This window comes from Oncorhynchus mykiss, chromosome 6 (genome assembly GCF_013265735.2).
Source record: "Oncorhynchus mykiss isolate Arlee chromosome 6, USDA_OmykA_1.1, whole genome shotgun sequence".
Taxonomy (NCBI): domain Eukaryota; kingdom Metazoa; phylum Chordata; class Actinopteri; order Salmoniformes; family Salmonidae; genus Oncorhynchus; species Oncorhynchus mykiss.
The window spans coordinates 68,829,757-68,856,237 of record NC_048570.1 but is presented as its reverse complement, the minus strand read 5'-3'; the positions used below and the strand labels follow the sequence as shown (position 1 = coordinate 68,856,237).

General features: G+C 43.8%; 1 pseudogene; it reads right to left on the bottom strand.

Moving 5' to 3' along the window:
• Positions 1–4: 4 nt before the first annotated feature.
• LOC110526954 lies at positions 5–7,567 on the bottom strand (annotated as a pseudogene).
• Positions 7,568–26,481: the final 18,914 nt, after the last annotated feature.

The following is a 26,481-nucleotide window of genomic DNA, read 5'->3' as shown; positions in this document are numbered from 1 at the left end:
GGGCTGTAGCTCAGACGTTTGCTTTATTGTGCTTTTGGATGTTTTTATAAAAACAAATTCAGAGCAAAACAAAGAGAAAGAAGAATCATCTCCCAGTATCTTTCTTTACCCTGATTTCAGCAGCTTGTGTTCATTACAGAGCACCCCTGGGAGTTCACACTCGCTTTGGTAAACCTTTGAAAACCCTCTTCCCAATGTAGACACCAGGATTGTCCTGACAGCTTCTGCTAATGAAGACTTTTCTTGGTATTCACAAATGGCTGTTCCAGGCTCTTTGTTATGAATAGCTTGAAAATAAATAATTAGACTCTACTCCGTTTCTGTTCACTAAAGATGACTAAAGTAAGGCAAAACGAGGCAAGAATCCATTGAAGTCAATATTTGAGGAAATACCACATGCACCAAAAAAATATAATCACTTGAAATATTCAAAAGAACATAAATCTAAAAAAATGTAATCGTTTTTTTCAAAGGCTAACAAAACATGTACAAAACCAATACAAAAGTATGTATAAAAACACATTTTGTGGACACATCGACTTGCACAACATGTTCCCAAAACCCAAAGCACAACATTTTGGTCCAACCATTTTCTTCAATAAAGTATCTGACCACATAGGCTAGCTGTTCTACTGGATGCATCATTCCAAAGAAAACCTAGAAATGCAGGTTAGACTGGTATGAGACATTTCAAGGCCAGCTGTGCCGCAGACATTATCAGATCCTACATAATCAGGTATTCATTTTTAGTTTAACACCAGGTGTAAATGGGGTCTAAGTATAGATGCCGTAGAGGCAAGACTACATTTTCTTCAAACCCCTGCAGAGTGAAACAGCGTATGCACGGCTAACCTTCACAGCAGTCCCCAGGTAAAAACACAGTTACACAATCTACTGTATTTAGTCACTTCTGGTTAGACAGTGTCAGGAAAATTACACAAAAAAGGCATTTTAACTCCTAACAAACTGCATGATAATGTTTTTATTTAAATAGTGAAACTAATATGAAATATATTTTTTATTTCAAATAACTTGAATCAGCAGTACATGAGTTGTGCTGTCCTAAAAATACATTAGATCAGGGACCCAGGGAAATGTGACCAAATGTTGTCCTAATTTGAACAGAATAACTGTTGACAATCATTTAAAAAAAATAATCACAGCACCAATCAAAAGATATCAAATAAATGTACTTCACCGCATTGCTTGCCTCTAATTTTCATCCAAACAGGGACCAAATGTGCCCTTATTAAATAATGAAAGTTGCAATGTCCAAAAACAACCCAATCCCACTTCTGTGATACAGATCTGAAGGGACCAGATGGGATTAAGTTTATGGGGGGCTTCCACCCATCCACTTCCTTCACATCTGTCAACACTGATGGGGTAGGGGCTAGAGAAATTAGCTAGTCAGTGCTTGTTTTCAGGCCAGGCTATGGTACAATCCACTCGAGACACCCAGAGCCCCCTCTGTTGACCCCAGCTAAGCCTTCATAAGCAGGTGCAGCCGTTGATGGACGATGGCTGAGTTCATGGTCCACAGGAACTCTGTCAGCTCTCCTTTGAGAAGCTCCATGGGAACAAACTGCAGTACCTGTCTCTGACCAACAGGAGGCAGAATGTCAGTGTCCTCCTCCCCAATGGCCAGGCAGCTCATACGCTCCTGCACGTCACCGAGGTGGGGAATTTGTCGAGCGGCAGCTCGACAGAACCCCACACATAACAGCACCGCAGCACCTGGAGGAGAAGGACACTTTAAGGTGATGGAGCGGAAGGACAGGTGGAGGCAATGGACGGTTGCAGCGGTTACGCAGGTAAAGGTGGAGAGGGGAAGGAGGAGGGCGTCGCCGGGTCCCATGCGGTGCAGGGAGAGCACGACGCAGCCCAGCAGGTCTCTGATATTGTGGCTCCCCGTCATGCAGAGTGGTGCGGGCCGTAGGTGGTAACGAGGGCTCCGAACGAAACTCCAGCGCCAACCCCCCAGCCTGCTCTTCACAATCCCCCCAACACGATGCTCTGCCAAAAACTAGGCACTTTCTGTTTCCCTTGCCATTGCAGGGAGTGATGTCACATAGGGCTGCCACCTCAGAGAGGATGGAGGTGGTACAAACCATTGGGCAGGAGCTACAGGGAGGGACCAGAGTCCAGGCAGGGCATGCCTGCTCCAATGCTTCATTGAGGTGGTTCAACAAACCCCCATCACAGAATGGTGAGTTCCTGACTACAGGGAGGGTCGCCCCCACTATCACAAACCAGGTGTCCATATGACATTCTGCCAGCGGCCCTGCCAGCACACAGCATGCCCCCTGTGCCCTTCCACCCAGGCAGCATTGCGGCCCTTCCCAACACGCTCCTTCCAGCCCAGGGCCTGCAGCTCTCTCTTCTGGCCCAGGGGCATCCGACCCGTAACGCTGCAACACGCTGGGGCCACTGTTACGAGACAACCAGCGGTCCTGCGGCAGAGAACTCACCTACACACAGGAATAGGAAGAACAGCTCAAGCATGGCTTGAAATTTTTATGCAGAAGTTTGTGTTAAACAATTCACTGATAATAAATTACAGATCCACCAAAATGAAATCCAGGATGTGGCAGTCACTGAATATCTCATATTATACTCATCAAATTATTCTGAAATTGTAGATAATTATTATCCTAGCACTTTATGTCCAACTAATGGTCAAAGGGCATCAGCAAACTTTTAGCATGCTATAGGCTTCGCTATCTACTTTAATTAACTTTGCACATTTGCCACTCTTACCTGGAAGCGCTGCAGGTACTCGTGAGCAGTGCAGTCCCTGATGTTTTCCAGTCGTTGCCTCTGCTTCTCATTGAGGCCCTCAAACTATTTCAGGTTTTCCCCAATCGTCCCTGTCTGTAGGGCATGGAAGTAGGAGCACGCCTGCTCATGTTGCGCCAGGAACGACTGCGGGAGGAGCTGGCTGGGGAATAGGGCTTCACGGGCAGACAGGTCCGGCCAGAAGTGACGGATCAGCTTGGACAGCAGGGGCCTCACAGCCTTCCTACCATCGTAGTGAAGACAGACGACATACACCTCAGAGTTCCCTGCTTTGCTGGTGGCCGGTTTGAAGACGCTGACGGAGCGGAAGCAGCAGTTTAACAGGTAGAGCAGGCAGAGGGAGGAGTGCTCGTACAGAGTGAACATCTTTAGTACAAACGAGCCTCCTGGGCCCAGAAGGAAGAGTGCGGCCGCAGCCTCGCAGTAGTGCAACGACGCCACCAAGGCCTCCTGCTCATCTGGGTTCCCCTGGCAGTCAAAGCTCCCGTCCGCCGTCACCACATCAATACTGAGCATGTTACCAACAAAGCCCTGCAGCTCCAGCAGTTGCCTCTGGCTAATGATGACGCTTGTGTTGTCCGAGCCAAAGAACCACCAGGGCAGCGTGTTGGCAATGAGGTGTGGTGGTGGTGCCCCCTCCGTTGGCCTCGTGATAGGGGTTGAGTGTGTTGGCTGCCCAACTCCAGTCCCAGTAGCGTGTGTGCTCGCTAGTTTTGAGGTAGTGGTTCAGAGCGGCAATGAAAGACCCTGGAGCCTCACACAGGTGAACAGTGTTCAGCTCCCCGCTTTGCAACTCCTCCTATGGCAGAAGGTTGAAGGTGCCCAGGATCTCATAGAACGTGCACCAGGCCTGAGTGCAGATCTCGGCATTGGCAGAGGTTCGCACAGTACCAATGACCTTCCCGGCATGGTTGGTGGAATTGGTATGTTGGTGCCAGACTTCCAGATCCTTATCGCTAAGTCGGTTCTTCACCTCATTTAGTGACGTCTTCAGGGTCTGCAGGAGGATGTGGTCCTGGGCCGGGTGTCTCAGTGCTTCGCTGGGGTAAGGGATACACCACTCCCCAGTTGCCGGTTTGACATATGTCCTGACTTTGTTGAAGAGTTCTCTGACCTCCGCAACCACTTCCGGGTCAAAGGCTTCCACATCGGTGGGCTGCTGTCTGACAGCTTTCCTCCTCGCTCCCCAACTCATCCTCTCCACTGGACACCCTGCAGCAAAAAAACTGATTTGATGACATCCACAACACTATGCAATGCATGCCCTGAAAATGTAGATTATATCTGGTAAATGTATTTTATTTACACCCGTATTTGTTGACTTTTTAGTTTATATGCATTAATGCCCGGTCCCAGCTCTGCGCAACTACTGCTGTCACTCTATATATGCATGGGCAGCATACTGATTCATGTGTCCAGCTACGTTGTTAATGTGATTTAACTATGATGGAATAGTAGGCCTTGCCTTATGTTAAATGGACATTTGGCAGTGTACATTAATCATTTTCTGGGGCGGCAGGTAGCCTAGTGGTTAGAGCATTGGGCCAGTAACAGGTGGATCAAATCCCCGAGCTGACAAGGTACAAATGTGTTGTTCTGCCCCTGAATAAGGCAGTTTACCCACTGTTCCTAGGCAGTCATTGTAAATAAGAATTTGTTCCTAACTGCCTTGCCTAGTTAAAGGTAAAAAAAAAATCTCAAGCAACAGGGTGTGTTCGTAAATTCAATCTGGAGTGCCAGAGCACGCTGTAAATTCAGAGCGTTTCACTCTTGGAGCATTCAGAACGCACACTGGACGCTCCGGCCAAAGAAGAGTAGGGTTGATCCGAGCGTTCTGAACTCACAACCGCAGTCAATCACCCAAGCGAACTGGCTAACGTTGGCAAGTTACTTCCAGACACAAATGAGAGAACACCTCTTACCATTTTACTCGCCATAGCAGAGCTGGTTAAGCTGTTTTCACATTATTCAGAGCTTTGGTGACTAACTGTGCTGCTGGCAACAATTTAATCACGTTTTTTTGCCGACGGCCATATTCAACGAGTGTTGAGCGTTCGCAATTTCATCACTTATTCTGCGCTCTGTCACACTGACGAGTGCTCTGAAATCGGAGTAGAGCGGATTTACGAACAAACCCAAGGCAAGCAGGCAGGTCAGCTTGCTAAACCTGACTAACCTACTAAATAAAGCTAGTTAAACGTTAGGCACATTGTATGAAATGCCTTAAGGCGAAACAAGTAAGCGAAATGATTTATTTACATTTTATTGCTGGCTATAATACATATTTAAGGGATACATAAATTTGCAAGTTGTTTAAATGGTCACACACCCCTCACACAGGCCAGGACATGCTTCTGTGAGTTGCTAACAGCACATGTGTCCCTCTCCTTGCAGGTGCAGCGGCATAGTCCAGGTTGCTAAACAGGAAACTACGGGTCGCCTTTTAGGCCTAAACGAATTTCGTTAGCTACCTACGCTAGTTTCTCTAGCGTCAAGGAACATCTCTGAATAACATTAACTAGCTACTATACTTGTTTACTGTACAAACGCTTCCATAACAGGCACACTATTCCAACGCTTACGGTTGTTACCTTTTGTTTGTAACTTTAAAAAGTTTACCGCCGTAATAATACTAACTTTGTTCCATGGTCGTAAACTACACAACTCTGATTTCTACCTAGCAAATGATAAATCAGCTAACATCCTCTTTAGCTAAGCACAGCTGGCTTCCAAGCAGACACTTCCCTGCAGCTGTGTGTGGTTTGTCCCGAGATTGAAACAGATGTACCCCCGAATATATATATATATATATCTTTTTTTGTTTTGTATTATTCTTTTTCGGTGAGGTTTAACGGCGGTTGGCATTCAATATGTTGCATTACCGCCCCCAAATTAACTATAGATCCATTACACTTTAGGATACTAGATTGAAAAGGGAATCAGAAAAAAATAAAAACATTTATTTTTTATTACCCCATCAACTAACTTAATACTCATCAAAACCCATCACCTTATTCCACTTCTTTAACCCTCTCTGATCCTACCTCAGGCCAACAGCCTGGGAAGATGGGACACTGCTCCTCAACACACCCTGTAACTCTTCTGAAGTTAAATCTCATATACCCAAATACTTCTCTGCAGTTGCCACCACAACATATATTTTCTGTGATTTACTTACCATTTCTGCAGTAGAGTTGATAACCATTACTATGAATGCTAAGAAGCTAACCTTACTGAAGCATCTCACTGATTGGCCTATCTGTCTGTATTGGCACAAATCTACTACTCACTGGGATCCTCTCAGGATCCCTCACCCTTGACCCATCCTCCTCCACTTTATTCACTGCCTCATCATATGACACCCTCTGCACTACTCTGACTCTGGCCACCTCAACCTGCCTCTCTAGCACCAGAGATTCCCGATCCCCAGCAACATGAGCACCCCTACAATTGACAAACAACTTCATCCACCAAATCTTCAATCCTCAGTCACATGAATCTCCCTCCTACACACTGGGGCAACATGACCATAAACGTTGCTCCTGATTACAGCGCAGTAGATTCTGCACAAAATCTCTAAAAGGATAACTGATATATCCTAAAATCACTTTGTCTGGTAGAGACTGACAATGACTCCACTGTTTCACCATGCTCCCCAATGGGTGTGCGTGGCACCAAACGGCAGGCATCACAAACACCAGGAATGTTCAACTTCAATTGCTACACCTCCACACTTAACACTACCACATAAATCACTCCTTTCAATGGTGCCCTATTCCTAAGAGTAAAGCAAGAAACAGATCTTGACCCAAGTTTCGTGACACGAAGCACCTTCTCACTCTGGTCATACGTAACACAAACAAAATTCACAAGTCCACTGCAGGTTACCTTTAATTGACTTAAGATTCTTCTTCTTAGGGATTGGGTTGGTGGATTACATCTGACTTTTAAGGTGCATACACCTCCACCTACTGTACTGGAGGGTGAGGCCAGGCACAGCCTAACTACACAAAATTGTTCCTTAGTCCTGTTCCTCTAAGAAAGTGAAAGAGCCCTAAACTACACCACCCAAACTTGTCCAGCCTCTCTAACCCTTTCACACAATCTCTCCCTATCTACGATATATAATTCCCAAAATATCAACACATGCTCCACCGTTTCCTCCACCAAACAGTCATCACACAGACCTGTTTCATGTCTCCTTATCACAATGTGGCATTCAAACCTGTATGCCCAAACCGTAGTCTACTCCACAGAACTTCCTCTAACCTACATCCCATACTCCCTACTTCTTCCTTTACGTGATAAAATTGGCTCCCCTTACTACTAGCACCCCACTTCCTTTGCCAAAAATTGAGCCCTTTTGATCGAGGACTTGAATTCCCTGCGGCCCAGCAGGACCTGAATATATACCCCCTCTCGCCTCACAGCACTCTTAGCCAACACATCAGCCTTCTCATTACTCTCCACACGCACATGGGTGAAAACCCAGCAAAAGCTTACCATCACTCCCATCCTCTCCAATCCCATTAACAGCAACATCATCTCCTCAAGCAAGTCTCCCCTATCTGACCACTTCACACTACTCAACACTGCAGCCAAATCAGAGCAGATCACCATTCTGAATGTTTCACCTCCTCCACTCATTTCAAACCTATAATCAAGGCCATCAACTCGGCCCACATACACTGACACATAATCAGTTAACTGCTTGAATAGTCTAACTTTGTTCTTCTTCTTTAAATGTGTATTGGCGGATTGCAACCATGATGTGCATACACTGCCACCTACTGTACTGGAGTGTGAGGCCATTCAAGGCCTCCCTATTCATGTATTCCTCTTATCTAGCTCTGTGTTTCCACCTACTGTTCTGGAGTGTGAGTTCATTACACTTCTTAGAAAAATTGCAATACCAACTTACCTTATACCCATTAACGCCACCCCAGTTATCACTCCTTTCAACAGTGCCCTAATCCGGGGAATAAAGAAAGTCCCAGTACTTGTCCCTAGGCGCTTGGGAAGAAGCGCCCATTCCCTCTGGGTGGTAGAAACAACAAAAAAGTCATCAGGAGTCCACTTCGAGTTACTTTCACCCAACAACAGTCCCCAACCTTTTCTCCAACCAAACCTCAACTCTTTTAATTGCCTCCACATAGGAGATTCGATTGACCACTCTAACCTTTGCCACCTCAATCTCTTTCACCCTTACAGGACACTCCAGGAACTCGGGATCATGATCCCCACCACAATTGCAACACCATTGTCCTTCTACACACCATTCTTCAATATACTCCATCCATCTGCACAAACTTGAAACTTGGCCAAATTCTTTGCAATTTTTACACTGCAATGGTTTGGGGAAGAAAGCTCTTACAGCGAACATAACCAAGTTTCACATTCGTAGGTAGGTGCTCTTTATAAATAAATAAAACAGGACGACAGACTTTCTTATTTTTTTTACAATCACCCAGTGGGTAAGGCGCCGGACACCAACTACACCAGAAATTCTCTTCATATATTCAATGTTAATTTTCATCGTCACCCCTGAGAGGACTCCTTTAACAGGCTCTCTGCTCTGAAGTTCACAGCACGATATTTCTGTTGTATGGATTATTTTGAGAATTACTGCAATCTTACTCTGTTCTACAGAAATCCAATTAATCCGAATAATAGCACTTAAGGTTGTATGCAACCTTAACATACACAAATATATATCCTCCACTCCAACTTCAGATCATTTCCTTTTTGTCCATTCTTGTCCATTCTTTGACACTACTGTTGTCCATTCATCTTCACCAATTTCGCTCAACGCACTGCTTGATTCAATCCTGGCATCCACTTCCACTGTCTTCCTCCTAATCGACCACTTCCCATTTTAGGGCTCTCCTTCCTCCGTCATAGTCGTTCTCCCATTATTAGGCTATATCTAAGCTTACATCTCATCACTTTTTGCTTTTCCACCATATCCATCTGTATTTTGTGCATTTTATAACCAATAAATCCAGTCTGTGAACCTCATCCAGACAAACACCCACACAAAACCAATAGTTTTAATCCATGTTTGCAACATAACATTTTGAAAAGATTGGATAACGACTACCTTAGGCTGCCTGGTTGGCAATGGGCGGTGCTTGACTTGGTCTGAAATAGGTGTCGGTATTATTTTGGGGTCCCGGTACTGTTTGTATTTAGGTGCTGGAACTTTAAGCCAATATTTAAGGGGTCGGAACTCAAGCTGTAGAACATTTGAGGTGCTAGTACAGTTCCTGTGAGCTTGGGCCCGAGTTAAGCACGGGCAATGGGGCCATTAGGGAAATCCCACACTGAATAGAACTTATCCAGAACCAATTAAGTGAAGTCTGACCTAAGTCCTTCTCTGATTGGGAAACCAGCAATCCACAACTTTACCCCCATCCCCCAACGTCTCAGCCTGAAGAGTGGAGCTGCGGGTGATGTAATGGCCTTAATTTGACATGATAATGGTTCGTTTATTAGTCTGAGAGAACAACATGAGAACTGTGTGCATTCTACCCATACTGCCCTGAGGCATGTACATCTGTGCTCTGTCTCTCACTATGTTCCCATATTACTACTGTTGTAACTGATAAGAGTTAGACATCTTAGAAATTACTACCTTTAGAGACACTTATGCCAGTAATGCCACAATGGGGTCGAAAGAGTTGGAATTATTGTACATTTAAAAACGTTTATTCACTAACCAAAATTATATTGTTTATTTGTGACATGCTTTAGCTTGAGGTAGTCTCAGCCTTCTCTTCACACTTGGAGATGCCATTCTCCTATTCAGACCATTTTAGAAAAGTAAACACAAAATTATTTGTGTGAAATTCCTTTATTGCCAAAGTAAACCTGCTAACAAGTTATTTGTCTGCCACTTTCTATTTTTCTTGCTTTATTGTGTTTCCCTCTCTAGAGAGATGTTTCATTCTTCCTCTAAAACAATGTGTTTGTAGTTGTCTATGTCAGTGATATCGATGTCCCTTCATGATGTCACTATCATTGTGTGTGTGTGTTAGAGGGAGCAGTGTGTTGGTACTGTAACACACGACAACAGAGACACTGCTGCTGAATGCTGGGAACAGGGCGGAACTTTTGATGCCGTCATACACTACATGGCCAAAAGTATGTGGATACCTGCTCGTCGAACATCTCATTCCAAAATCATGGGCATTAATATGGAGTTGGTCCCCCTTTGCTGCTATAACAGCCTCAACTATTTTGGGAATGCTTTCCACTAGATGATGGAACATTGCTACAGGAAATTGCTTCCATTCAGCCACAAAAGCATTAGTGAGGTCGGGCACTGATTTTGGGTGATTAGGCCTGGCTCGCAGTCAGCGTTCCAATTAATCCCAAGGGTGGTCGATGTGGTTGAGGTCAAAGCTCTGTGCAGGCCAGTGAAGTTCTTCCACACCAATCTCGACTTACCATTTCTGTATGGACCACGCTTTGTGCATGCGGGCATTGTCATGCTGAAACAGGAAAGGGCCTTCCCCAAACTGTTGCCACAAAGTTGGAAGTACAGAATTGTCTAGAATGTCATTGTATGCTGTAGCGTCAAGATATCCCTTCACTGGAACTAAGGGGCCTGAAAAATGACAAACAGCCCCAGACCATTATTCCTCCTCCACCAAACTGTACACTTGGCACTATGCATTGGGGCAGGTAGCTTTGGTGAAATATACTGTAATTCATCACTCCAGAGAACAGGTCTCCAGAGTCCAATGGCGGCGAACTTTATACCACTCCATCCAACACTTGGCATTGTACATGGTGATCTTAGGCTTTTGTGCGGCTGTTTGGCCATGGAAACCCATTTCATTAAGATCCTGACGAACAGTTATTGTGCCGAATTTGCTTCCAGAGGCAGTTTGGAACTTGGTAGTGAGTGTTGAGGACAGATGATTTTTACTGTCCCATTCTGTGAGCTTGTGTGAACTACCACTTCACGGCTGAGCCGTTGTTGCTCCTAAACATTTCCACTTCACAATAACAGCACTTACAGTTGACCGGGGCAGCTCTAGCAGGGCAGAAATTTGACGAACTGACTTGTTGGAAAGAAGGCATCCTATGACGGTGTCATGTTGCAAGTCCCTGAGCGTTTCAGTTTTATACCTGTCAGCAAAGAGTGTGGCTGAAATAACCAAATCCACAAATTTGAAGGGGTGTCCACATACTTTTGTATATATGGTGTATTTTAATGTAGTGGCAGCAAGAGACAAACACACATTCCATCTGCTTGGCAGTTTTCTTTCCCCCAATGATTGTGAACATCTGATTACATCTGATTAGGAAGCACCGAGCTTTAAGTGTCCTCTAACTGTCAACTCAATTACTGAATAACAGCCTGAGAGAGGCAGACATAGAGGGAGAGAATGATGGAGAGGGGGGGTGCCAGTTGAAAACACTGCAATATTTTTTAGTAGTTCAAGTACACACTGGTTGTGTGTGATGTCTGCAATGTGCTGTACTGTAGTTGGGGCCCAGCTGGGCTTATTGGTGTGTGTCACACATCCCCATTAGGTGAGAATTTTGGCTCGGATGCAGAAAGTACTGGAGGCTGTGTGTGTGTGTGTTTGTGCATATGAGTGCTTGTATGTATTCATCTGCTGTGAATACATGTACACTGAGTATACAAAACATTAGGAACACTGGCTCTCTACATGAAATAGACTGACCAGGTGAATCCAGCTGAAAGCTATGATCGCTTATTGATGTCACTTGCTAAATCCACTTAAATCAGTGTAGATGAAGGGGAGGAGACAGGTTAAAGAAGGATTTCTAAGTCTTGAGACAATTGAGACATGGATTGCGTATGGGTGCCATTCAGAGGGTGCTCTATACTGCCTGAGGTATCTAAAACACACATCAGAGCTCGATTAAAGTACATTTTCAAAACAAGACTGTACCGCAGATGAAGAGAATATTATTATTATTATTTATTTTTTTTGAATTTGACCCCTTTTTCTCCCCAATTTCGTGGTATCCAATTGTTGTAGTAGCTTAGGTTATGATAGCCTGCTTGTGCTTGGATCACAGGGCAATCTGTCAGCGACTAGGTACAGAATTGTATATTTGAAACACCCGTACAATCTTCAAATCACACAAACTTCAACACACACACACACCCACACTCACATAGACACACACGTTTCAAGTATTCCCACACAGTCTGACAGCAAGATAACAAAGCAAATGATGTGTGACCAAGAGGATTAAAAGTGTTTCTGATTGATCATCTGAGCAGTGTTTCCCTCTCAGTCACTCCATGTCAGTAAAGATCTGGGGGGAAAAACGCACAAACTTCAATCTCCTCTCCTTCCGTTTGAGCCATAGTAATCATTAACATATTCTACCGTCAGCTTGCGAGCTATCAGAGCTGTGTGTGTGCGTGATCTTGTGCTGCCACTGTCACATTGATTAAACGCTTGACGGTCTGTTCCATTGTCTTCCTGTTTAATTTACATAACAGTATCCAGTAATTATTCAATTGTCTTCAAATAGTGCCACTTTATTGAATTCAAGGAATTTAATTTGCCTAGGGCAAATTAGGAGGCAGGTGTAATGATGTTACACTGTAGTGAATGTGTATAAGGTTTAAAGGCTGTGTGCGTGTGTGTTGTCAGCAGCCTGATCTGTGGTTTCGGCCTATGTCTCTCTATGCATAGATACAGTACATTCCTCATTTCCCCCCTTCCCCCCTCATACATAAATACATAGATCAACTTTCCCATCCGAACATACTATAGATACATTCATTTTGTGCTTTTGGATGAGTGAAGTACACTGATGACCTCACTCATGTCAGGGACGAACATGGCGATGAGGAGGGTGACTGTGATCCAGATGACAGTCAGAATCACCCTGCAGCGGTTCTCAAACGAGTGTGTCACCCCACCGTGCTGACAGCGACGAATTTGCAACATCAGGTCCAGAATGACAGACCTGTGCAATGAACATTAATTTACACACAGACTCAGTTACATGGTAACACACAAAAACAACTGCTTGTGCTGTCCAAGTGGGGCCCTACCTTCCCAACAGAAGTATAATTGGATAGATGGTGATGATTGATATTCCAAATAGCAGTCTGGCAATGATCATGACCACATAATTTCCAGGATATGACAGAATATCAGCCGCCACTGTACGGCCAAATGTCAGGAAGCCAAAGATGCCTGAGAACAGAGAAAGGGATATGGCTGACAGCCTGTCTTGCCTGACAGCTCCCACAATAGCTCCTACAACAGCTGGACATCAGGTCCTGTTTGAATACTTTCTTGTATCCTTAAATCCATCCTTATTTCCTTGAGGAATTCATGCTCAACGCTAAAACCATCCAACTTCACCAATTTTTTATTGTATTTTTTTATTTCACCTTTATTTAACCAGGTAGGCTAGTTGAGAACAAGTTCTCATTTGCAACTGCGACCTGGCCAAGATAAAGCAAAGCAGTGTGACACAGACAACAACACAGAGTTACACATGGAGTAAACAATAAACAAGCCAATAACACAAACAAGTCAATGACACAGTAGAGAAAAGAAAGTCTATATGCAGTGTGTGTAAAAGGCATGAGGAGGTAGGCAATAAATAGGCCATAGGAGCGAATAATTACAATTTAGCAGATTAACACTGGAGTGATAAATGAGCAGATGATGATGTGCAAGTAGAGATACTGGTGTGGAAAAGAGCAGAAAAGTAAATAAAATAAAAACAGTATGGGGATGAGGTAGGTAGATTGGGTGGGCTATTTACAGATTAACTATATACAGCTGCAGTGGTGAGGGAAATAAAAGTCTCCAACTTCAGCGATTTTTGCAATTCGTTCCAGTCACTGGCAGCCTAGAACTGGAAGGAAAGGCGGCCAAATTAGGTGTTGGCTTTGGGGATGATCAGTGAGATATACCTGCTGGAACGTGTGCTACGGGTGGGTGTTGTTATCGTGACCAGTGAACTGAGATAAGACGGAGCTTAACCTAGCATAGACTTATAGATGACCTGGAGCCAGTGGTCGGTCTGGCGACGAATATGTAGCGAGGGCCAGCCGACTAGAGCATACAGGTCGCAGTGGTATAAGGTGATTTGGTAACAAAACGGATGGCACTGTGATAGACTGCATCCAGTTTGCTGAGTATCAAATCAAATGTATTTATATAGCCCTTCGTACATCAGCTGATATCTCAAAGTGCTGTACAGAAACCCAGCCTAAAACCCCAAACAGCAAGCAATGCAGGTGTAGAAGCACGGTGGCTAGGAAAAACTCCCTAGAAAGGCCAAAACCTAGGAAGAAACCTAGAGAGGAACCAGGCTATGTGGGGTGGCCAGTCCTCTTCTGGCTGTGCCGGGTGAAGATTATAACAGAACATGGCCAAGATGTTCAAATGTTCATAAATGACCAGCATGGTCAAATAATAAGAAACACAGGCAGAACAGTTGAAACTGGAGCAGCAGCACGGCCAGGTGGACTGGGGACAGCAAGAAGTCATCATGTCAGGTAGTCCTGAGGCATGGTCCTAGGGCTCAGGTCCTCCGAGAGAGAGAAAGAAATACTTACTTAAATTCACACAGGACACCGGATAGGACAGGAGAAGTACTCCAGATATAACAAACTGACCCTAGCCCCCCGACACATAAACTACTGCAGCATAAATACTGGAGGCTGAGACAGGAGGGGTCAGGAGACACTGTGGCTCCATCCGAGGACACCCCCGGACAGGGCCAAACAGGAAGGATATAACCCCACCCATTTTGCCAAAGCACAGCCCCCACACCACTAGAGGGATATCTTCAACCACCAACTTACCATCCTGAGACAAGGCCGAGTATAGCCCACAAAGATCTCCGCCACGGCACTACCCAAGGGGGGGCGACAACCCAGACAGGAAGATCACATCAGTGACTCAACCCACTCAAGTGACGCACCCCTCCTAGGGACGGTATGAAAGAGCCCTAGTAAGCCAGTGACTCAGCCCCTGTAATAGGGTTAGAGGCAGAGAATCCCAGTGGAAAGAGGGGAACCGGCCAGGGAGAGACAGCAAGGGCGGTTCGTTGCTCCAGAGCCTTTCCGTTCACCTTCACACTCCTGGGCCAGACTACACTCAATCATATGACCCACTGAAGAGATGAGTCTTCAGTAAAGACTTAAAGGTTGAGACCGAGTCTGCGTCTCTCACATGGGTAGGCAGACCATTCCATAAAAATGGAGCTCTATAGGAGAAAGCCCTGCCTCCAGCTGTTTGCTTAGAAATTCTAGGGACAATTAGGAGGCCTGCGTCTTGTGACCGTAGCGTACGTGTAGGTATGTACGGCAGGACCAAATCAGAGAGATAGGTAGGAGCAAGCCCATGTAATGCTTTGTAGGTTAGCAGTAAAACCTTGAAATCAGCCCTTGCCTTGACAGGAAGCCAGTGTAGGGAGGCTAGCACTGGAGTAATATGATCAAATGTTTTGGTTCTAGTAAGGATTCTAGCAGCCGTATTTAGCACTAACTGAAGTTTATTTAGTGCTTTATCCGGGTAGCCGGAAAGTAGAGCATTGCAGTAGACCTAGAAGTGACAAAAGCATGGATTCATTTTTCTGCATCATTTCTGGACAGAAAGTTTCTGATTTTTGCAATGTTACGTAGATGGAAAAAAGCTGTCCTTGAAACAGTCTTGATATGTTCTTCAAAAGAGAGATCAGGGTCCAGAGTAACGCCGAGGTCCTTCACAGTTTTATTTGAGACGACTGTACAACCATTAAGATCAATTGTCTGATTCAACAGAAGATCTCTTTGTTTCTTGGGACCTAAAACAAGCATCTCTGTTTTGTCCGAGTTTAAAAGTAGAAAGTTTGCAGCCATCCACTTCCTTATGTCTGAAACACATGCTTCTAGCGAGGGCAATTTTGGGGCTTCACCATGTTTCATTGAAATGTACAGCTGTGTGTCATGCGCATAGCAGTGAAGGTTAACATTATGTTTTCGAATGACATCCACAAGGGGTAAAATATATAGTGAAAACAATAGCGGTCCTAAAACGGAACCTTGAGGAACACTGAAATTTACAGTTGATTTGTCAGAGGACAAACTATTCACAGAGACAAACTGATATCTTTCTGACATATAAGATCTAAACCAGGCCAGAACTTGTCCGTGTAGACCAATTTGGGTTTCCAATCTCTCCAAAAGAATGTGGTGATCAATGGTATCAAAAGCAGCACTAAGGTCTAGGAGCACGAGGACAGATGCAGAGCCTCGGTCTGACGCCATTAAAAGGTAATTTACCACCTTCACAAGTGCAGTCTCAGTGCTATGTTGGGGTCTAAAACCAGACTGAAGCATTTCGTATACATTGTTTGTCTTCAGGAAGGCAGTGAGTTGCTGCGCAACAGCCTTTTCTAAAATTTTAGAGGAATGGAAGATTCGATATAGGTCGATAGTTTTTTTATATTTTCTGGGTCAAGGTTTGGCTTTTTCAAGAGAGGCTTTATTACTGCCACTTTTAGTGAGTTTGGTACACATCCGGTGGATAGAGAGCCGTTTATTATGTTCAACATAGGAGGGCCAAGCACAGGAAGCAGCTCTTTCAGTAGTTTAGTTGGAATAGGGTCCAGTATGCAGCTTGAAGGTTTAGAGGCCATGATTATTTTCATCATTGTGTCAAGGGATATAGTACTAAAACACTTGAGTGTCTCTCTTTATCCTAGGTCCTGGCAAGAGTTGTGCAGACTCAGGACAACTGAGCTTTGAAGGAATACGCAGATTTAAAGAGGAGTCCGTAATTTGCTTTCTAATAATCATGATCTTTTCCTCAAAGAAGTTCATGAATTTATCACTGCTGAAGTGAAAGCCATCCTCTCTTGGGGAATGCTGCTTTTTAGTTAGCTTTGCGACAGTATCAAAAAGGAATTTCGGATTGTTCTTATTTTCCTCAATTAAGTTGGAAAAATAGAATGATCGAGCAGCAGTAAGGGCTCTTCGATACTGCATGGTACTGTCTTTCCAAGCTAGTCGGAAGACTTCCAGTTTGGTGTGGCGCCATTTCCATTCCAATTTTCTGGAAGCTTGCTTCAGAGCTCGGGTATTTTCTGTGTACCAGGGAGCTAGTTTCTTATGAGAAATGTTTTTAGTTTTTAGGGGTGCAACTGCATCTAGGATATTGAGTAGAGTGTTGGAAGCTATTTTGTAGATGACATCGCCGAAGTCGAGGATCGGTAGGATAGTCAGTTTTACTAGGGTAAGTTTGGCGGCGTGAGTGAAGGAGGCTTTTTTGCGAAATAGAAAGCAGATTCTAGATTTGATTTTGGATTGGAGATGTTTATTATGAGTCTGGAAGGAGAGTTTACAGTCTAGTCAGACACCTAGGTATTTATAGTTGTCCACATATTCTAGGTCGGAACCGTCCAGGGTGGTGATGCTAGTCGGGCGGGCGGGTGCGGGCAGTGAACGGTTGAAAAACATGCATTTGGTTTTACTAGTGTTTAAGAGCAGCTGGAGGCCACTCAGCTGGTCAAGGGCAGTCAGGTCTGGAGTGAATATATAGGGCTATATCTATTCTTAGTTCTGCATTTTTTGAACGGGGCATGCTTATCTAAGATGGTGAGGAAATTACTTTTAAAGAATGACCAGGTATCCTCGACTGACGGGATGAGGTCCATATCCTTCCAGGATACCCGGGCCAGGTCGATTAGAAAGGCCTGCACACAGAAATGTTTTAGGGAGCATTTGAAAGTGATGAGGGGTGGTCGTTTGACCGCTGACCCATAGCGGATACAGGCAATGAACTTGGAGGGCAAGTTTGTCAGGATAATGTCTATGAGAGTGCTCATGTTTACGGATGATCAGTGATTACTTCAAGGAAGGAGGGATCCTTCCATGATTGACAGGCCAGCTCATCTGTAAGGGTGTAGATGAGCAGGCAGAAGAACATAGAGATCACAGACATGATCACCCAATGGGAGAGCTTCTTGTTCTCCATGCTGCTGTAGATGGATATACAGGCCTCATGGCACTGCAACACACATTCATATACTGTACATTCTAATAATACACAAATAGAGTATAGGTGTTGTGGCAGTGTAACACACACACAAGCAAAATGCATAACCCTATAGTACAGATACTGCCTCCAGACTTCAAACAGTTAAAAGTTTGTTCTGTACCTGGAAGCCAAAACAGATGTTGGGGACGACGATGAACATTGATACCCATGAATCTATTATAGAAAACATAGAAGACAGAGAATAACAGATTAGCACACACAACATATGCACAAGTATACTCATAAATGTACTTGCCAAAGAAACACGTGCACACAAACACACATATAAATACATACACACACTCACACAAACCAACTCACACACTCACTGACCCTTCACTGTGCTCTGGGGTAACGACGGCTGAATGTTCGTCCATCATGTAGTATATGACGATGACAGGCACACAGAGATACAGTTGAAGTTGGAAGTTTACATACACAAAATGATGTCATTGCTTTAGAAGCTTCTGATAGGCTAATTTACATCATTTGAGTCAATTGGAAGTGTACCTGTGGATGTATTTCAAGGACTACCTTCAAGTGCCTCTTGGCTTGACATCATGGGAAAAATCAAAAGAAATCAGTCAAGACCTCAGAAAAAAATGGTTGTCCTCCACAAGTCTGGTTCATCCTTGGGAGCAATTTCTAAACGCCTGAAGGTACCACTTCCATCTGTACAAACAATTGTACGCAAGTATAAACACCATGGGACCACGCAGCCGTCATACCGTTCAGGAAGGAGACGCATTCTGTCTCCTAGAGATGAACGTACTTCAATCCCAGAACAACAGTAAAGGACCTTGTGAAGATGCTGGAGGAAACAGGTACAAATGCAAACCATGTTCCCCATCAATGTTACAGTGAAATGGAAACCACTAGACTAGATGGAAACCACGGGAACCGTGCCCCACTCTGATTCATATCGCTTGATTTCTAATGATAGTTGTCGATTATATCGACTAATTGCAATTGTATCGGGTGCCTGTTTTGTGGTTATCAGCTCATTGTCCAGTTATATGAAGAACGGTGACAGGCAGCAGCAAGTATAGGAACAGAGGAGCGACATTCGTCTAGAATTCTGGTTGACTCCGACTACACAGAGGCCAACCTAGGGTAGAATATGCTCAAAGGAATTTGGCGTTAGAATGACAGGTGCCAACAGCAAACAATATCACAGGAGCACATAGGATAACGGGCCGCGTGACGCATGCTGACAGCACACCTGACAACTGTATGGTTTAATGTGGCTTATTTGGATGATCTAGTATCCTGTTGCCATCCTTACAAAAATACAATGAATTGTATGATCAGCAGATAAAAGCTTGTGATTTACAATTACAAGTTGTAAGTTTTGACAGATGGAGTACCCTCCTTGTTTGTAATGTAAACTTTAGGATCAAGAGCAGGTCAGTGTCAACTCTCAGGTGCAGCTCACAAAGAACATGCAGCATAGGGCTGTCGGACAATAGAGAATACATTCTCTCAGGTTCTCCTCTTTCATTGTGTGTGGTATCCAATGTACCTGATAGGAGAAGATTCAGGTGCTGTCTGGAGCTTCAACATCTACATCTTCCAAGTCAGGGAGATCATGTGGAGAGTCAAGTGACCTTTAGTCAAGGGACAAGGCTTTAGTGCTCTAAATTAAGGTTAGAATCCAGATCAAAATTATATGAGTCTAGGGCAGTCTGTGCTTTTGGATAAGACGCTGATGGAGAGGGATAATTTTTTTGCTGATAATGTAAATGAGTACATTAGCAGTTTAAAAAAATCACATTACATGTAACTGATTTCATGTAATCAGTTACTCTCCAACCCAGATCTATGATCACCTCAGCTGTCAGATTTTGGCTGGCCACATACTGACCACTCTCTAACTTCTCCCTTTTTTGTAGTTGATTTCTTTCGCAATGATACCGTACAGGTAGACTTCCAGTCATTGTGCTAACACTAGTTAGCATTGACTTGTGAAACTACCTGCTCTTCATACTGCATGCAGAGACATAAAAACGATATCTATGAGTTCATCTGACTCTGGTTAAGTAGGAGAAGGGCTTAAATGCCATTATTTCGCAGTATCATTACTTTATTCTGCTGCTGTGCTTGTTCTCCCTCTGGCTGACCTCTCAGCCTCTTGTTGCTAGCTCTCTAGCTGATCTCTGTCCAGATCCTCTCTTTCCAGATGCAAATGTATATGAGTGTGTGTGTGTGTGTGTGTTTGGCATATATATCCTACAGTGCATAAAGTTTCACTTTGCATCTTTTATTAAGGTTTGAATTTTTCATTCAACTCTTCCATTTCTGTCTCCAATGGGAGACAGGTCCCTCGGGATCGGAGAACCCCTTGTTCACCATCTGCACGCGTGTGTTCTTCTTGTCGGGAGCCTCCAGGGGATTGTCTACATGCCAGCCGCACATAGACGATGAGAGGACAGGCACCCGCCTACCCCTTTCCTGGTACAGCAGGACAAAATGCTTAATCAATCATTGACATCAATAACAGTCAGTAAGAGTTCTAAGTGGACTGGCAAAAATGAAGGGACATCATCAGAAAGATTATGGCCCAGAGAGGAAGCTTTGTAAGTACTTACCTCCTTATTAATGTTCTGTGTAAGGTTCACAGCCTTGTCATCATGTGACACTTTGGGCTCATACCCCTCCCTGAGATGGAACACTGCATTATAAACCCTTCCTTGCTCCTCACTCTGGGTACACAAAAAACCTGTGATTAACAGTTGGCTAATGCCATCATTGGAGGTAGTAGTGTCCCTGGAAGCATATTTTAGAGGAAGTAGTGCCATATAGTTTAACTACAGGAGTACTGTTTCAAAACAAGACCTGCCCCGGATGTAATCTCCCTAGATGACTACCTCCACGTAGCACTCGGTAGCCATGAAGTGCTTTGAAAGGCTGGTCATGATTCATGGTCATGGTTGTGAAAACTTAAAATCGGCTCTAATTAATTGGCCATTCTGATTAATCGGTCGACCTCTAGTAGTGTGTATGGTCCAATATATTACTGGGCCCAAGCTTCCTCCCATCCAGGACCTATATACTAGGCGATGTCAGAGGAAGGCCCAAAAAATTGTCAAAGACTCCAGTCACCCAAGTTATAGACTGTAAGACTGCTGAACAATTAATCAATTGGCCACCCGGACTACCTACATGTAGAAATTACCTCGATTAACCTGTACCCCCACACATTGACTCAGGACCAGTACCCCTGTATATAGCCTCGTTATTGTTATGTACTTTTATCGTGTCCATTATTGTTTTCTTTATTTGGTAAATATTTAACTCTATTGGCTAAGGCACTGACTTTCCCATGTTTACTGCAACTCATATCAGATGAGAATAATACAATGTGGTGCAATTATGTAGGCCTAGGCAGATATTTTATGTTTCATAGCAATGCATTTGATTTACCTCTGGTAACATGTGCTGGAAATAAAAGGAACTGGACACTGCGACAAGCTCCCTTTGCGGGAAGCTTCGTGCCCACATGCTCGTGTTGCCCCCTTCTGTCTTGCTCATGTCACTGCACTAGCGTGGAAGCCTTGATATAGGTGTCTTCATAGAAAGCTAAGCTTTTAAAATAGACCTCTCAATTGAAAAGGTTCACACAACTCTCACTATGTAGCTTATGACATCAGTTGTTAAAAGAAAAGTTGAGTTGATTCTGTTACAAATGTTGTGTGATCCTGCTGACTCTATCTTAGCCTACAATAAATGTAGTTTAAATCAAATCACATTTATTTATGTAGCCCTTCTTACATCAGCTGATATATCAAAGTGCTGTACAGAAACCCAGCCTAAAACCCCAAACAGAACATAACAGAACATGGCCAAGATGTTCAAATGTTCATAAATGACCAGCATGGTCAAATAATAGCAATCACAGTGAACAGGTCATGGTTCCATAGCTGCAGGCAGAACAGTTGAAACTGGAGCAGCAGCACGGCCAGGTGGACTGAGGACAACAAGGAGTCATCATGCCAGGTAGTCCTGAGGCATGGTCCTAGGGCTCAGGTCCTACAAGAGAGAATTAGAGAGAGCATAATTAAATTCACACAGGACACCAGATAAGACAGGAGAAATACTCCAGATATAACAGACTGACCCTAGCCCCCCGACACATAAACTACTGCAGCATAAATACTGGAGGCTGAGACAGGAGGGGTCAGGAGACACTGTGGCCCCATCCGATGATGACCCCAAGACAGGGCCAAACAGGCAGGAGATAACCCCACCCACTTTGCCAAAGCACAGCCCCCACACCACTAGAGGGATATCTTCAACCACCAACTTACCATCCTGAGACAAGGCCGAGTACAGCCCACAAAGATCTCCCCCACGGCACAACCCCAGGGGGGGCGCCAACCCAGGCAGGAAGACCACGTCAGTTTAGACAGTACAACGATTCTTTACACTATACAGCTTGTCCTAAATTAAGCAAACTATTAGAATTTTAACAACAAGCAAATGGCGGAGCGATTTCTGCATATTGAACCTTTAAAGCGGCAATCAAACAATAACAAACCATCATCCCCACCCCTATTTCAGTAAAAAGCTGTGGGATAGGGCTGGAGAAATGTAACCACTGTCACATTCATAGACAGAGCTATGGAATCAAGGACTGAGCATCCATGATGTCAACATTATAGTTCTAAACATGTTTATAGGCTATATAGTGTTTGTTTACATTTACTTTGTTTACAAACATTGGATTGAAACAAGCTTGCATTTTGGGTTTTGATGGAGTATGACAATTGAACTAAACTCATGCAGCATTCCTAAGTTATCTTCTTCAAGAATTCAATCTGGTTTCCGAGCTGGTCATGGGTGCACCTCAGCCACGCTCAAGGTCCTAAACAATATCATAACCGCCATCGATAAAAGACAGTAATGTGCAGCCGTCTTCATCGACCTGGCCAAGGCTTTCAACTCTGTCAATCACCGCATTCTTATTGGCAGACTCAATAGCCTTGGCTTCTCAAATGACTGCCTCGCCTGGTTCACCAACTACTTCTCAGATAGAGTTCAGTGTGTCAAATCGGAGGGCCTGTTGTCCGGACCTCTGGCAGTCTCTATGGGGGTGCCACTGGGTCCAATTCTCGGGCCGACTAATATCTCTTTATACATCAGTGATGTTGCTCTTGCTGCTGGTGATTCTCTGATCCACCTCTACGCAGACTACACCATTCTGTATACATCTGTCCCTTCTTTGGACACTGTGCTAACAAACCTCCAAACTAGCCTCAATGCCATACAACGCTCCTTCCGAGGCCTCCAGCTGCTTTTAAATGCAAGTAAAACTAAGTGCATGCTCTTCAACCGATTGCTACCCGCACCCTCCCGTCCGACTAGCATCACTACTCTGGACGGTTCTGACTTAGAATATGTGGACAACTACAAATATCTGGTGTCTGGTTAGACTAAACTCGCCTTCCAGACTCACATTAAGCATCTCCAATCCAAAATTAAATCTAGAATCGGCTTTCAATTTCGCAACAAAGCCTCCTTCACTCAGGCTGCCAAACATACCCTCGTAAAACTGACTATCCTACCGATCCTTGACTTTGGCGATGTCATTTACAAAATAGCCTCCAACACTCTACTCCGACTACATCCAGTTTGCTATCACAGTGCCATTCGTTTTGTCAGCAACACCCCATATACTACCCAACACTGCAACCTTTATGCTCTCGTTGGCTGGCCATCACTACATATTCGTCGCCAAACCCAATGGCTCCAGGTCATCTATAAGTCTATGCTAGGTAAAGCCCTGCCTTATCTCAGCTCACTGGTCACCATAGCAACACCCACCTGTAGCACTCGCTCCAGCAGGTATACCCCCAAAGCCAACACTTCCTTTAGCAGCCTTTCCTTCCAGTTCTCTGCTGCCAATGACTGGAACAAATTTCAGAAATCACTGAAGCTGGGGTCTTATCTCCCTCTCTAACTTTAAGCATCAGCTGTAAGAGCAGCTTACTGTACCTGTACACAGACAATCTGTAAATAACACACCCAACTACCTCATCCCCATATTGTTATTTATCCTCTTGCTCTTTTGCACCCCAGTATTTCTACTTGCACATCAGCATCGGCACATCTATCACTCCAGTGTTAATGCTAAATTGTAATTATTTCACCTCCATGGCCTATTTATTGCCTTACCTCCCTACTCTTCTACATTAGCACACACTGTACATAGATCTTTCTATTGTGTTATTGCCTGTATGTTTGTTTATGTGTAACTTTGTGTTGTTTTTGTCGCACTGCTTTTCTTTATCTTGGCCAGGCCGCAGTTGTAAATGAGAACTTGTTCTCAACTGGCCTACCTGGTTAAATAAAGGTGAAATAAAAATAAATTAAAAAAATTAAAAATCAATGGGTACATTTCATTAATTCAGAAGTCCAACAATGGATGATGCAACCATCGTATCCTTGTATATGTAACCGATGTGAAATGGCTAGCTAGTTAGTGCTGTGCGCGCTAATAGTGTTTCAATCGGTGACGTCACTCCCTTTGAGACCTTGAAGTAGTTGTTCCCCTTGCTCTGCAAGGGCCGTGGTTTTTGTGGAGCGATGGGTGACGATGCTTCGAGGGTGACTGTTGTCTGTGTGCAGAGGGTCCCTGGTTCGAGCCCGGGTAGGGGTGAGGAACGGACTAAAGTTATACTGTTACACATAGGCCTACTGTAAGAGTTAGTTCAAATAAGTGCATAGAATTAAACATAGATGTATAGGATCTCTGCCTTTTTGTGGTCGACAATACATGTATTATTCAGAATAGGCTACATTGATTACATACACGTTTTATTTTGGAATCGCTGTATGCTTGTGTAAATATTCATATTTTTAGCTCCGGGGAAAAATAGATTGAATGTCAGTCCTTTTGACCAATGAAAATGTTTAAGCGTAAAGACGGCTCGGATACAATGGTTTATATCAGAGCCATAGAGGGGGTTCGATTAATCACGCCCGGGACCGGACCCCCATGTAAACGTGTTTTGTGTCGGCTGGTCGTGAGCCAGGCGCCCCGTTCAAAGTCCATGGCGAATTCGGCTCCAAACAAAAGTGAATTAATTAAACCTCTAGTGACTCCCCATCCCGCATGAGGGAGCGTAATCATTGACTGACACTAATTAGCATAACGCAACGGACGTAAATATTCCTAGAAAATATTCCTATTCATGAAAATCACAAGTGAAATATATTGAGACACAGCTTAGCCTTTTGTTAATCATCCTGTCATCTCAGATTTTCAAAATATGCTTTACAGCCAAAGCTAGACAAGCATTGGTGTAAGTTTATCGATAGCCTAGCATAGCATTTTGTCCAGCTAGCAGCAGGTAACTTGGTCACGGAAATCAGAAAATAATCAAATTAAATAGTTTACCTTTGATGAGCTTCGGATGTTTTCACTCACGAGACTCCCAGTTACATAGCCAATGTTCCTTTTTTCCAAAAATATTATTTTTGTAGGCGAAATAGCTCCGTTTGTTCTTCACATTTGGCTGAGAAATCGCCCGGAAATTGTAGTCACGAAAACTCCGAAAAATATTCCAAATTAGCTCCATAATATCGACAGAAACATGGCAAACGTTGTTTATAATCAATCCTCAAGGTGTTTTTCAAATATCTATTGGAAAATATATCCACCGGGACAATTAGTTTTTCAGTAGGACCGATTGGAATAATGGCTACCTCTGTATTTTACACGAGAATCACTCTGGGAGCATCAGGTGACCACTTGCGCAATGTAGCCGCTTATGGGAATTCTTCAACATAAATGCATAAAACTACATCACAATGCTGTAGACACCTTGGGGAATACGGAGAAAAAGTAATCTGATTGATAGCCCATTCACTGCTCAATAGGGATGCATTGGAACGCAGAGCTTTCAAAACATGAGGCACTTCCGGATTGAATTTTTCTCAGGCGTTCGCCTGCAACATCAGTTCTGTTATACTCACAGACAATATTTTTACAGTTTTGGAAACTTTAGAGTGTTTTCTATCCTAAGCTGTCAATTATATGCATATTCTAGCATCTTGTCCTGACAAAATATCCCGTTTACTATAGGAACGTTATTTTTTCAAAAATGAAAATACTGTCCCCTAGTCACAAGGTTTTAAGCATGTGTCATAATTACTAGTATTCTGTGTTTTCCCATGCTAAAGCGATTGCTTTTTATTATAACGGTTTATCTGCCTTCCCAATAAAAAATAGTTAGAAAATTTGAACATTTATTTGATGAAAAAGATATGTTGTATGTTTCTGGACGGTGCACCATGCTGCATGGGTTGACAAAATGACGAGCGGCACAGATTACTGTTCGATTTGAGAAGCGTGCTGCTCCCCGATTTCGTCCGATGACATAACGGGCCATACCACGGTGCCCCGCGGTTTAGCGTCATCGAATCTGCACATTAATACTGACGAATTTCTTAGTTTTTAAAAATAATGTATTTCTTTTTAATTTATGTAATTCAAGGCTCATCTGTAAAAAAGACATTGGTCTCAGTATGACTCCCTGATAAAATAAAGTTTAAATTAAATATGACTCTGGCTTGCACAACCAATCTTGAGAGAATGGCGGTCGTCGTTTGATGTTTCACCGTTGCTATGGAAACA